Here is a 14,287-nt window from a genome sequence, read left to right on the forward strand (position 1 = left end):
ATGTTATTTGCAATAAGAGTAATTTTGAGGCCTTTTTCTCAATGCAATGAATGTGTAGTAGGAGCTGGACTCTGTTCCACAATTGCCAAGCACAGGAGCAGCTTATTAAGATGCACAGTAATATTTGGACTTAGGTCATGGCCATTAAACTTTGTAACTATTTCTTGCAAAAGAAACAAATGTAAAAATCATTTTAGGACACATTTAATTTGGGCAATACATACTGTGTGTGAGAAATTGTTGTCAGATCATTTCAAACTGTCTGTTCACTTGCTTGGCTGCTGGGGCCTCCTTAAATATCTCTGATTGTCCATCTAGGGAAAAAACAGACATTTGTTTAGACATTCCATGTGAACCTATTGGCGTTTTACAGTCAAACATGAGAACTGAAATTAGCATTTCTAATTTGAGTTGTTTTTTTCTTATCATACATTACCAAAGTATTTACAGGAATCCTGAAGTTAATTTCAATGCCTTTTCAAAAGACCTTCTAAAAATATTTTAAGACCTCATCACCACTTCAAGCTGTAATCAGCAACACATCTTTAACTTACTAAGCAGTTGTAGTTTGCAATTAAATTTATAAAGCACAACCATACAACAGAACTCAGATAAGCTGGGAAAGAACAAAGTTCAAAAGAACAAAACAAATCAAAGGCAAGGATTGGACTGAGGAAGAACTGATATATGGAGAGAGAAATTTCCAAATAGTCAAATTTAAGTAATAAGGATTGTTCCAGATGTCAAATGTCACAGGTATGGTGTGTGGGATGCCTTCTCCTGTTTTGCTGCGGAACAAATCTACCTATGGGTACCAATAAGGTTAACTTGAACTTGATTATGCATAACAAGCTGATCTGGCAAGGACTCTGACTGTGAGAAAAACTCTAAGCCATCTTTCCTGTGTATCACTGAGGATAGGCTTCTATCTGGCCACTCTGCCATAAAGCCCATATCGGTGGACTGTTACTGTGATGGCTGACCTTCTGGAAGTTTCTCCCATCTCCACACAGGATCTCTGGAGCACAGCCAGAGTGACCATCAGGTTCTTGGTCACCTCTCTTACCAAGGCTCCTCACCCCTAATTACTCAGTTGTGCTGGGGGGCCAGCTCCAGGAGGAGCCCTAGTTGTTCCAAACTTCTTTGATTTAAAAATTATGGGACCACTGTGCTCTTGGGAACCTTCAATGTAGCAGATTTGTTGGAGAGGCTTCCATTGGGCCACTCTGCCATAAAGCCCCGACTGGTGTAGGGCTGCAGTGATGGTTGACTTTCTAGAACATTCTCTCATCTCCCGACTGCATCTCTAGAGCTCAGCCACAGTGATCTTTGGGTTCTTCTTTACCTCTCTCACCAAGGCTCTTCTCCCACGATTGCTCAGTTTGGCCGGACGGCCAGCTCTAGGAAGGGTTCTGGTCGTCCCAAACGTCTTCCATTTAAGGATTATGGAGGCCACTGTGCTCTTAGGAACCCTAAGTGCAGCAGAATTTTTTTTTGTAACCTTGGCCAGATCTGTGCCTTGCCACAATTCTGTCTCTGAGCTCTTCAGGCAGTTCCTTTGACCTCATGATTCTCATTTTGCTCTGACATGCACTGTGAGCTGTAAGGTCTTATATAGACAGATGTGTGGCTTTCCTAATCAAGTCAAATCAGTATAATCAAACACAGCTGGACTCCAATGAAGGTAGAACCATCTCAAGGATGATCAGAAGAAATGGACAGTTCCTGAGTTAAATATATGAGTGTCACAGCAAAGAGTCTGACTACTTATGACCATGTGATATTTCAGTTTTTCTTTTTTTTAATAATCTGCAAAAATGTCAACAGTTTTGTGTTTTTCTGTCAATATGGGGTGCTGTATGTACATTAATGAGGAAAAAAAATGAACTTAAATGATTTTAGCAAATGGCTGCAATATAACAAAGAGTGAAACATTTAAGGGGGTCTGAATACTTTCCGTACCCACTGTACATGCAGTGTCTTATTCATGTACAGATATTAGTGCTCATTTTCAGGTTGCGGTAAGTGATAAATTGATGAAGTGCACATTAGGAACTGACCAAACTCTGTGTATCCAAAAACCCTTAACTTAGACTAAACTATGTAACATCAGTGGGGCTATTCTTGTAAATTAGTCAAGGAAAGTTTACCACTTTCTACGACTTTTCCATAAAATATTGCAACAACTTTTCCTCAGAATTGTTTTCATGCAAATTTAAAACTCTTGTGTGAAGTATTGCAACACACACACACACACACACACACACACGTGTATATGTATTTTATATATGTGTGTATATATGTATTTATGTATTTTTTTATTTATTTAATTGTTTTAATTAGAAATGCACGTCATTCACCTCATGCAATCAGACTAGGCAGATTCAAATTTCAAAGTTGGCACCTATTTCCAGTTTGCTTCGTCCTGCTCATAACGACCAACCGACCAAGCAAGTGTCCGTCCAATCAGGTTAATAGTGGGCATGTCATGAGTGATGCATGTGAAAGATTTGCCCTCATGGGCACGTGATCTTTAAGGAGGATGTATGAAAGAAAGCCACAACGGACATGTCAACCAAACGCCCCTTTGAGGTAAGTGTCCCAGATAACGCATGTAAACGATATTGTAATTCATTTTCATACCTGGAGTGGACAGCCTTGAAGCTAACGTTAGCATCCCTCTGATAAATTGCTACCATCCCATAAGCTGGTTTTATGCATTGGTGCACCATCTGTTGCATATATAGATGCACAGACCCCCACCTCTGCTCTTACCGGAGTGACTGTTGCGGTCCTCTCTGTAAACAATGCGGCCAGCTAGCTCGATAGCAGCATCCGGTGTGTTTGAATCCAGCCACGTCTCTGATATTATCATCACACAGTGCTCCAGGGAACCCGATGTAATCCGCAGTCTCAGCTCGTCCATCTTGTTGTGGAGTGACCGTACGTTGGCGAGGAAAAGGCTGGGGATCGCTGGTCTGTGAGGGTTAGCTCTTAGCCTAGCCTTTAGGCCTCCTCTCTTGCCTCTCCTGCGCCGCCGTCTCCGTAGAGCCTCTCTGTGGGTTGTTGTTTCGCTGTGGGGGCGCCGGATCTCCGGTGGAATAAAGTCCCAGTTAGACGACGATGGGACTTTTCCTGCTATCGCCAGCAGCTCAGCTCTGCTGTAGTTTCGAGCTTCAGTCAGTCTGGTGAGAGGTAGACATCCACATACAAACACAATCAAACAAAGAGTGCTGAGGCGAGAGCGCTTGGCTGCTGCGTCCGACCGCGCCGCCATAGTCAATCCCGAATTTGCACAGTAGAGCCATCAAACATTTTGTCCTTTTACCATAGTTAGCTTGGAATGGGCACTGGGAATGGCTGAGCAGGAATCCAAATAATGACAATTTCTGATAATGCACTAATAACTCATAACACTCATAACAACCAATGGTTCTGAATATCGTGCCATCATAGAGCCAATGGTCAATATTTAGTCAATATTTTACAGCAGCCCCCTGACACTTCACAGCTGGAATCCAGATTCTTGATTCTTCTGCCAATAGCAAGCAGTTTAATTTATGATGTCACAACATTTCATACTGCCTCTGAAAGAGGGTGGGGGTGCCTCTGCTGCCAAGAGGCCAAATGGTTCGATCACATCTCCTACTTTAACCACATTACAGGAGCTATAACTAATAGGTATCCTGTTTTTTATTCCAGGTTAATGATGACATAATGAGGTCCCCACTGTACAGAGGAGCATCTGTTACTCTTGGACAAACCATCCTACTTTTGATGGCTTTTGCTGGAGCAGTGGGATTGACACAAGATGGTCTGCAAACACTTCTCCAAATTGTGATACTTATTCTGCCACAAACTTTCCTCTTGCCATCCACCAAATATCTGCTCAAAAAACTTTTCAAAACAGGGAAATATGATTTTCATGTATATTGGCCCAACTGCTTTTGTGCTTTGGAAAACAATGCATGCAAGACTTGCCATCAGGTATTTGACAAAAATGAACTAATGAAAAATGGTAACTTTGTCTTTACCTTATCCCTTGTGGCCAACTGAAACATGCCCTAGAGACTCTAAATCTTGGAGAGTTCTTTCAGTACATACAGTACTGCATTACTTTCAAGACTACATCTGGTGTCATTATTTCATTCTTTAGTCCAGCTTCACTAACTCATTCAGTCAAAATAAATACTTTTAAATGCCTACCATCTTTGTAGTGTATGTATTGCCGTTATACAGATTCTATATGTATTTATCATTTATCAATATTGCTTTGTGTTTGTCAGTAATCAAAGTACTGCACTTGTTTAAAATGTTATGGTGAGACCTTGAAAATGTGCAGTATTTCTTACATATGTGAGACAGAGGTCTTCCCAGATGTCCCGGGTCGTAACAGACAAAGAGCTGATCGGACTTCTGGATAGCCTGAGTCCGCCGAATGTACTCCGTCAAGGCCCTCACCGGGCACAGAGCAGACCGACCCTGCTCAGCGTCCTCACCAGCATCAGGAAAGGAGAGAGACCTAAGCTCTACTGATTGAGACAGGTGGAACTCCGTGAGGACCTTAGGCAGGAAGGCTGGGTTGGGTCTCAGAATGACACAACAACCATCCGAGGAGAACCAGCAGCAGTCGCCATGCACTGACAATGCATGAAGTTCACTCACCCTCATGGCCGAGGTAATAGCAAGCAGAAAGGGGGTCTTAATGGAAAGCGACTTCAAATCAGCACCCCCAAGGGGTTCAAAAGGGGGACTCTGAAGAGCCCCAAGGACGACATCCAAGTCCCACAAGGGAACCGCGGGCCCAGCAGCTCACGCCGTAAGCCTCTGGGCCCCCCGGAGAAACCGAGAAATGGCCAAGCCACCAGCCTGAGCCCCACTGGAAAGGGGTGGAACAGGGTGCCATTCACCTGGGAGAGAAGGTCCCTCCGGCACGGGAGCTCCCATGGTGGTCTGTCCAGCAGAGGTGGAATGACTGAGAACCATGCCATGTGGGGCCAAAGAGGCGCCACCAATATCACCCGCACATGCTCCACCAGAACTCTTCGAAGAAGAGGCTGGAGAAGAGCGAAGGGGGGAAAGGTGTAGAGTAGAACCCTGGGCCATGGGTGAGCCAGAGCATCCCAGCCCAAGGGGGGATTGTCGTTCCGCAGAGAGAAAAGGAGCAGGCAATGGGACGACTCCCTGGACGCGAACAGGTCGACCTCTGCCCTGCCGAAGCGACGCTTTATCTCGGAAACCACTTCCGGATGGAGCCTCCATTCCCCCAGCTGAGGGCCCCCCCTCGACATGATGTCCGCTGCGGAGTTCAGTACCCCCGGCACATGCACGGCTCTGAGTGAGAGGAAGAGGGGGTGAGCCCACTGCCAGAGAACTGTAGCCAGCTTGCACAGGACCGGGGAGCCAAGCCCCTCCTGCCTGTTGATGTAAGCGGCCGCCACTGTGCTGTCGGTGCGGACAATGACATGATGACCCCTCAGTCTCGGCAAGAAGAAGAGCCGTCCTCAGCTCCAGGACATTTATATGCTGACCCTGCCACCGGCCGGTCCAGACACCGCTGACCCCACAGCCTTTGTGTACCGCGCCCCACCCTGCCCGGGGATGCATCGGTGTACACCAGCTGGCGATAGACCACTGGACCCAGATCACGGCCCGCCCTGATGTTCACAGGGACCTTCCACCACCGTAGGGTTCTGTGGAGCCTCAGAGAGACCAATACTTTGGTCTTGTGGGACCTCTGAGGGCACAGACCCAAGCTCAGCAGACACCTCTGTACAGGCCGCATGTGCAAGAGGGCAAGTGGGACTACCTGCACCATGGCTGCCATTAGGCCCATGAGGCGAAGGCAGAGACCCCAGTTGACCAGAGCGCGCAGCTGGAACAAGGCAACGCAGGACCTGAAGGCCAGCTGCCTCTCCTGGGTCAAAGCAACTGTACCGCTCCTCGAGTCCAGGACCATAGCCAAGAAGGAGGTCACCTGGGCCGGTTCGAGCCTGCTCTTCTTGTAGTTTAGGCGCAGGCCTAAACTCCGAATGTGGTCCAACAGCAGGGCTACGTGTCAGCGGCATTGCTCCTGCCCTCCATGCCCTTGCACCTCAGGGGGGAGAGAACCGCATCCATACATCGAGTGAAGGTGCGTGGTGCCAGAGAAATACCAAACGGCAGCACCTGAAACTCGTACATTTTGCCGGCAAAGCCGAACCGCAGGAAGCGCCAGTGACCCCTCCAGATGGGTATCTGGAAATAGGCATCCTCCAGGTCTACAGTGGCGAACCAATCTCCTGCAGAGATTGCCTGTCTCACCCTGGGGACCGTCAACAACCGGCATCTCAGGGGCCGTAGATACTGATTCAGCCCCCTGAGGTCCAGAATAGGGTGAAGCACTCCATCCCTCTTCGGGGCCAGAAAGTAGCTGGAGAAAAACCCAGCCCGCTGATCCCCTGAGGCCACCTCCCTTATGGCCCCTTTTTCCAGGAGAGCGGACAGCTCTGCCTGCAGAACCGCCCCCTGGAGAGGATCGGCCATTGTTGTAAACATGGGTGTTCTTGTAACTGGCGGTCGGCGCAAAAACTGAATGGGGTACCCGTGGGTCATGGTGGAAACCACCCACAGGTCGGCCTCCAGGGCCAACCAGGGCACCCTGCGAGCAGCAGACGAGGAAACCTGGTTGGCCCGAGTCCGATGATTGTCAGGAGGGTTGAGGGTGCTTGGAGGACCCCTCTGCCATAGCAGTCAGTCCTCTGCCCCTGCCCTGGCGGTGGCGCTTATGCTGCTAGGAGGCTTCTAGCTGGAGTCTGAGGTCCCCTTGACCCCATGACAAGGCCTCAGGAGCTGGCGCTGGCCGAGAGCGATAATGCAATAAGGCAGTGGCGTGAGCGCCAAACATGGCTGTGGGTTCCACCGGCACTTTAAGCAGGCAGTCTCTATCCCCCTGTTGCAGCTGGGATTGAAACAGCCACAAGTGGCGTCTAGATACCAAAAAGGAAGCTAAGGCACTGCCTGCCGCCTCAGCCTGCTCCCTCATCACAGAGGAGAGGCATGAGGAGGCCATCTGCAGCCCCTCACCGACGCTGGTGTCGACCTGAACCTGCCAAGACAAGTCACAGAGGTAAAGGGACAAAATAGCGCCTGTATTTGCCAGCCGAGTCTGCAGCGACATGGCTTTATGTAGCCTGGCGAGCAGGCTATCCATGACACTGCAGTTTTTACTCGAGCAGGTGGCGTTGCCAAGTATGGAGCTAGAGGGGGACACCAATGGAGTGAGGGCTCGGTCCACTGGGGGAAGTGTCCCACAAGCAATCTGGTCCCTGTCGTGCATGTTTGAGAACCGGCGACATGCTGCAGACCACTTGTGGGCAGTGGCTGGAGTGTGGAACTGCTGGCACAACAGCTCCTTAAAATCAGGTAGGAGCGGCACCTGGGTAGAGGCAGGGCGCACCTCCGTACCCTCTTCAAACCAAGAGGATGTAGCCCTGGGGTTCTCGGGAAGGGCAACACCCAGAGCCCTAGTGGCCCTGCTAATTACTTCCTCAAAACGATGGGCTACCTCTCCCCTAGTCACCTCACTCATAGACGGCTGTGCGCAAGAGAGAACATTATCCTCGGAGGAAGAGATGGTCTCCACATCTACGTCCTCTTCCCCCGCCTCCTCTTCCTCTTCCCCTAAGGGAGGAAAAGAGCTCAGCGGAGGCCGAACCGTGATAGGCTGAAGAGGAGGTAATGGAGCCTGCCAGGCACCAGAACACTCCCCCCTCCCCTCTGAAGCCACCACCACTCTCCTAGTTTTAAGCCGTGGTCCCTCATAAACCTGAGCACCCATACACTTTGGAGCAAAAAATCGGCAACGGGCCTCTCTGGTACATGCAGGCAGAATAAAACAATCCATGCACGACTGAAGGTTCTCTCTCGAAACTAAAGCATGTTCATGCCCCAGATATAAAACACAACTATCATGCCCATCCTCTAGGGGCATTGCCACCCCGCAACCCACACAACAATGTCCCTCCTGCGCCATACTGACCCAGAAGTACTCTCTCACTTCCTGTTAGCCATAGCACCGAAGCTAACTCACTTATTTATCCTTTTTTTTTCTCGTTTTTTTCCTGTTGGAGAGGGAAAGGCCGGCGTTCGCTGCCAAGCGCGTTAGGCCGCGTTACGCCAGCAAGAGGACACCGCCAGAGCCAGGAGCCGGAGCTTCGGCTCTGGCCCGACCCTCAGACGACCAACATTGCAGCTGACACAGTCAGTACCTAACCACCGAACGCTTCAGCTCACGAGCCGTGAATAATACGTTGGGGAGAGATATATGTTGACCCAGTCAGAATGAGTCATGGTTGGTAAAAACTTTTCAAGACTGACTTTAGTGATGTAGTTAGGTGTAAAATATGAATAAAATGACATGCTGCATGACTGGCTTTATTTTCACTCTCACATTTAACTTCATTACGTACAAATTTACAAGTGGATCGCCGATATTGTCTAGTGTATTTTGGGTAAAATCGTCATCAACTGTCCACCACGTCATCATCAGTCATTTGTCAACAGAGTGCAAGCTAGGTGGAGCATTTTTACGGACTGAGCTAAACATGAGTGGCAGTTCATTTAAGCATAAAAGTGGAGCGACAAAGCGCAAAGAAAAGGAAAAAAGAGAGCAAGGAAAAGCCAAATTACAAAAACTGGACACATATTTTGTTAATCCTCCTGGAGATGAACCTGACATTGCTGTTGGCAGCGATTCAGGCCTGCCAAATCTGGCAGCACAGTCAGGGAGCCAGATTTTCAGGTAGCAATTCTAGCAAGCACTACACCACAAACAATGTGTGAGCTGTTGTGAACTGTTGATGGTTGTTATTTCTAGTAGCCCAGCTTATATCCCCTTCTTTCTGTCTCGGCTGTATAGTGGTGATGTTAGGGACTCAGCAGTTGCTAGATGCTCCAGGGTAGAGCCAGCAGGATGCCAACAGTAAAAGATATATCCTTAAGATGGGCCCATGCAGACCAAAAGGTCCATTTCCCACCGATAACTACAATCGGTGTTTTTCGGAAAGTTATTACACCTCTACCACTAAAGTTGGGATGAAACTTCCCCGCAGCTGGATGTGCTATTCCCCCAAATAAGACTGCTGTTACTGTGAGCCTTGCTGGCTTTTTGCCAACCGAAATGCCCCATATTACAACAATGCATGGGTAAATGGAATAAGAGACCGGAAACATCTTTCCGCCAAAGTTAGTGCATGCATCGTCTATGAGCAGTGGAAACTCAACAGCACAATAGACGCCAATATGGAGAGGAATGTGTGTAATGCAGCCTTCTTTTGAAGACAAGTCGTGGAGCGCATTGTAAATGTAACTCTCACTCTGGCTTCATGCAACCTGGCTTTCAGGGGGCACAGGGAGGTTCTAGGAAAGGGAAATGCTGGCAACTTTTTGTCAATAATCGAATTATTAGCTCAATCCGACCCTGTTTTGAAAGAGCTAATCAACCGACCAGAAGGGTCAGTGAAATACCTAAGTCACCAGATACAAGATGAGATTATTTACATATTATCTCAACGTGTGAAAGCTGACATAATTAATGAAATAACTAAGCCCCGTTTTATTCCATTATCATGGACACAACGCAAGATGTGTCAAAGATAGACCAGCTGAGCCAGGTTTACCGTTACGTTACTGTTGTTAAGAATGACATGGATATTGCAACAGATATACAGATCAATGAAGTGTTTTGGGGGTTTGAAGTGATTGTGGGCTCATCAGCGTCAGAACTTGAAAACCAAATCCTGGGCTCTATAGAGAAAAATGGAATAGATCTGTCAAAATGCCGTGGACAGGGCTATGATGGGGCTGCAAACATGAGTGGTGTGTATTCAGGCGTACAGGCAAGAATATCAGAGAAGGAGCCCCTTGCCCGTTATGTTCATTGTGCTGCTCATAATCTCAACCAAGCTCTCAACGACTCTGTTAAAAACGTCCCTGGGATGAAGCAGTTCTATGACACTGTAGAGAAGCTGTACAACTTTTTTGGTCACAGTATCAAACGATGGGCGCTCCTTGGTGAGTTAATGACGCCAGAGAGCAGAAATGTCACATTAAAACGCTTCTGTCCCACTCGCTGGTCTTCTCGACATGATGCGCTTTTTGCGTTGAGGCACAGATATGGAGACATTATAAAAGCCCTCATCAAAATATCTCACACCAGTGCACTCAAGAATGCCATAAGCAAATTTTCTTTCATATTTTTGGTCAACATGGAAACCAAGATTCTGGAGTGTATCACAGTTACTGCAAGCAAAGGATGCGGACATTCTGAAAGCATCTACTCTACTGCAAAACGCCATCATGGAATTTAAGGAGCAATTTGATGAGGCTGCCAATTTGCATGAGGATGAAGTCTGCCACTCTTGCTCTAGCTTCTAAATGGGGAAGTCAAACGTAGTTTGAAACAACCAGGGCCAGAAAAGTTAAGCGTCACTTTGATGAACTGTCTGAGGACAGCCGCCTCACTGACGCAGAGTGCAACTTCCGGGTGAACTTTTTCAATGCCTGTCTTGACATCATCATCCAGCAACTGTCCCAAAGATTAACCATCTTAAATGGAACTGTGAAGATGTTTGAGGCAATTCACCCCAACACAATGCTGAAAGCAGGAGATGAGGATTTATATCAAGCTGCCCAGCGGCTTAGTGAGCACTACAATCGGGACATCGCCCCCAGTTTCCCTGGCCAGCTGCTTTCTTTTAGAACCTCTTTCAGGAACCAGATACCAAAGCAAAAGTCTGTTGCGGATCTGGCAAAAATGCTCATTGTCAACCACCCTGCAGTAACTTCTACATTCAGTGAGGTTTGCACCGCCCTCCTTTTATTTTGACTCTTCCTGTCACCGTTGCAACCTCTGAGCGCTCATTCTCCAAATTGAAACTCATTAAAAACCACCTGAGGAGCACAGTGGGACAGGAGAGACTGAGTGGACTTGCCATGTCGTCCATAGAGAATGAGAGAGCAAAGAAAATGGACATACGGCGCATCGTGGACGAGTTTGCGGAGCGCAAGGCTCGTCGTATGCCCTTCAAATAGTGGTGAGTAGGTCTAGTACTTCATATTGAATTTGTGTTTGTACGTGAACATGTGGGCCGCTGTGCCAGTTTTACTAAACTTTATAGCTGTTGATACATTAGCCTACTGTGCTCTCATTAGTTGAAATAGTTCAAGTGGGTGTCTTGGGTGAATGTTGTGGTCGCTATCCGCGGTGCTGAACTACTTTGAATTTGTGGTGTTTTATTATTAGGGGCCATGTAGCCTAATGTTTTGTTCTCTTGGTTTGTTAGACTTCATGTCAGTTTGATTGACTTCAAAATGACACCGTTGCTCTCCGTGGTGCTGAAGTCGGGGCCACACAGCACGCCTAGAGCTTGTGCATGACATTGCTGAGCTGCTGCGTCTTTCGCGTGTGTTCCTGTTCACATATCCTGCATCTCATCTGCGTGTCTGCAGCAGCGCAGCAATGCTGTAAAGCGATGTTAACATGAGCTTTACATCATGAGCCGTTCATGTGCCCCGCCCCCAGCCCAGCACTGATTTGTTCTGCTACTGATCAGGAATGTATGTGCAATTCAATTCAATTCAATTCAATTCAATTCAATTCAATTCAATTCAATTCAATTCAATTCAATTCAATTCAATGTAGCAGAACTGGCCTCTAACTGACCTTTTCTTACCCTCTCTGACTTCTCATGAGAAACGGAGTTGTAAACCAGTCTAACCGATTGAATTATAGACCATCTGGTTTGCTTATAAGGAGATGTGATTTCGGAGAGAGACAGGATGTCCGGTTCAGTGAACTCTCCTTGACACTCTTTCAGAGGGGAGAGCGGAAAGGTCAACGCCTTTACCTCATGGGCTATCTCCTACCCAGGATGTCCCATGTCAATGCTAATTCTTCCCCGATAGCCCCTAAGGGCTCAAGACAATTAAACTGTCTGGAGGGACAAATGCCATGCCTCATAGGAATCCACAAACTGGATGGGGCTGATGGGTTGTAAATTGGACATTCCTGAAGCAACTTGTGCTGTATGTTGTGTGCTTTTCCTACTACACCAGGATAACCAAATCTCCATGTTAAACTTAACTTCTGATGTTTTCACCTTGCAGGACTCATTTTACGCATAATGTTGATGTTTTTGAGTTCCTCTAACTTGAAGAATGACGAAATTGCGATTTGAACTGTTTTATAAAATTTGTCTGAATTTCTACCATGGAACCATACTGCCATTTAGAGGTTCATAACAATATGCTTGACGTGATGCATTTATTAATAAGTAACCGTAATAGTGATAATCATTTTGGGCAAATATAGTCTGCCTCTTTTTCCTTCTTTATTTTGTGTTAGTTATACCGTGAGTCATCATACATATTAGGATGAAATTGTTACCATGATTATCTTTAATGTTGTCATACAATCATAGGAATTGCCTAATGCATGTTGTGAACAATGTTGAAATGTCCATTCAACATATATGTGATTGACCATAGTGAGAATCAGATGAGCCCCTCGTATGAATCATTAATTAATTCCAGCTCCATGAGGTGAGATTACAGATTAGATCACAAACCATCTCACGTGTGTGACGGCCTGCCCATTAGACACGCCCTGGAGCGAGATTTAAATGTCTGCAGCTGCAGCATGAATTCAGTGCGTGTTACTCAGTCTTGTCTTAAGTTATGTTACGTTATGTTTTAGTTTTGTTTGTTACTACTTAGTTGTCTTAGTCTTGGACAGTCGTTTTGCTCTTTAAGTTTTTCCCGTCTTCGAGCTACTCAAAAGCCATACCGAGTAGCGTGATTTACTTTTCAGAAGACGTGTTTCTATAGTTTTGCTGTAAACTTTCATTTTTCTAAGTCACACGTTTTTGTTTTAGTATCTGTAAATTTTAGTCAAATAATAATAATTTTGTAGACCCTTTTCGACCGGCCATCGAAGAGACCATCAATTTTGTTACTATCCGTCTAAAATAATCCCTCACGGACTCAACCGAACCAAAACCCTGCAGCCAGCTGTTGATCCTTGGTCTTAACAACCATCCGGAGCCGTCCCTTATCTGTAACCGACACCGTAGAACCCAGCTTGAGAGACATCACCGTCCAACATCAGCCCTTCACCTTGGTGTGCCTGGGCATCTTTGAGTTAGTTCTGACCAGAATTTACCAGGAGGTCATCAACCAAGTAGGCATGCTAAGCGGGTTTGAATAAGAGTTGGTCCGTGAGGTTAAGATACTGCTAATTTATCCAAATTCTCTCAACTGCTCATTTAATCCCTTAACTTTACGTTCGCGTCCCTATTATCCCCTTACAACTACTTCTCACTATCGCCAAACTGGTTTGTCATCGCGTTGCCATAAGTTTCTTTTGTGTTCTGTCATATCACCTCATATCTTCTGTCGTACCATTCATGATGTATCATTCATTATCCATAAATGTGCTTAATAAATGAAATATTGATTTAAGTCCTTGTTAGACGGTGTCCTTTTGAGCTGAATATATACGATCCCTGTATCCAGAGTTTACACTTCAGATTATCAGACTGGTTTACTGTTAGTTCATTCGTTAGTATATTTATCAGCGTTATAGCAGTTAATTTCTGCAGTCCTTCTTAGCTGAGGAAGGTGGTGCCCTGTCATTTTATCAACGAATGCAACATCAAATTAAGGTAGTTCCCCTACAATCACAACAAAAGTTGTCTCAGGACACTTCCATACAGAGCTGGTACAGGCCGAGCTCTTTTATCTACAGAGACACAGAGACAACAATTCCCTCATGAGAAAGCACTTGGCGACAGTGATGAGGAAAAACTTCCTTTCAAACAGGCAGAAACCTCAGGCAGAAGCAGGCTCTGGGTGGACGGCCATCTGCCATCTGCCACTTCTACACCAAGGGCTCTATTTATGACTCCGGCGCCGGCACGGCGCAGGCTGTGCCGCCAGCGCAGTGGTATTTTTGAGTGGCGCAGGCAGGCGCAGGGCGCATTTGGTATTTTGGTAGACCGAGGCGTACAGAGGTGCGCCAGGATGGGCGTTGTGGCACAATAGGGGGGAGGTGTCAGCATAATGAGCCGGTGCATTGGAATTTTCGACCATTTCAGTCTGCGCCTGCGGCATAAAAGTGCGCTGAAAGTTCGCCACCTCAGACCTGGACAACTCTGTGCGCCGGCGGTGCAAGTGGATTTTCGTAAACCGGCGGAGTCGGGCGCTCACGTCACCAACACCTCACAGTCAGGTTTCCACAGTGTCTGGC

The 14,287-nt window shown here is 46.8% G+C and overlaps 1 pseudogene; it reads right to left on the reverse strand.

The window, feature by feature from the left end:
• Positions 1-4,718: 4,718 nt before the first annotated feature.
• Positions 4,719-6,594, reverse strand: LOC139334581 (uncharacterized; annotated as a pseudogene).
• Between the last annotated feature and the right edge of the window lie 7,693 nt (positions 6,595-14,287).

This window comes from Chaetodon trifascialis, chromosome 8, assembly GCF_039877785.1.
Source record: "Chaetodon trifascialis isolate fChaTrf1 chromosome 8, fChaTrf1.hap1, whole genome shotgun sequence".
Classification (NCBI taxonomy): Eukaryota; Metazoa; Chordata; class Actinopteri; order Chaetodontiformes; family Chaetodontidae; genus Chaetodon; species Chaetodon trifascialis.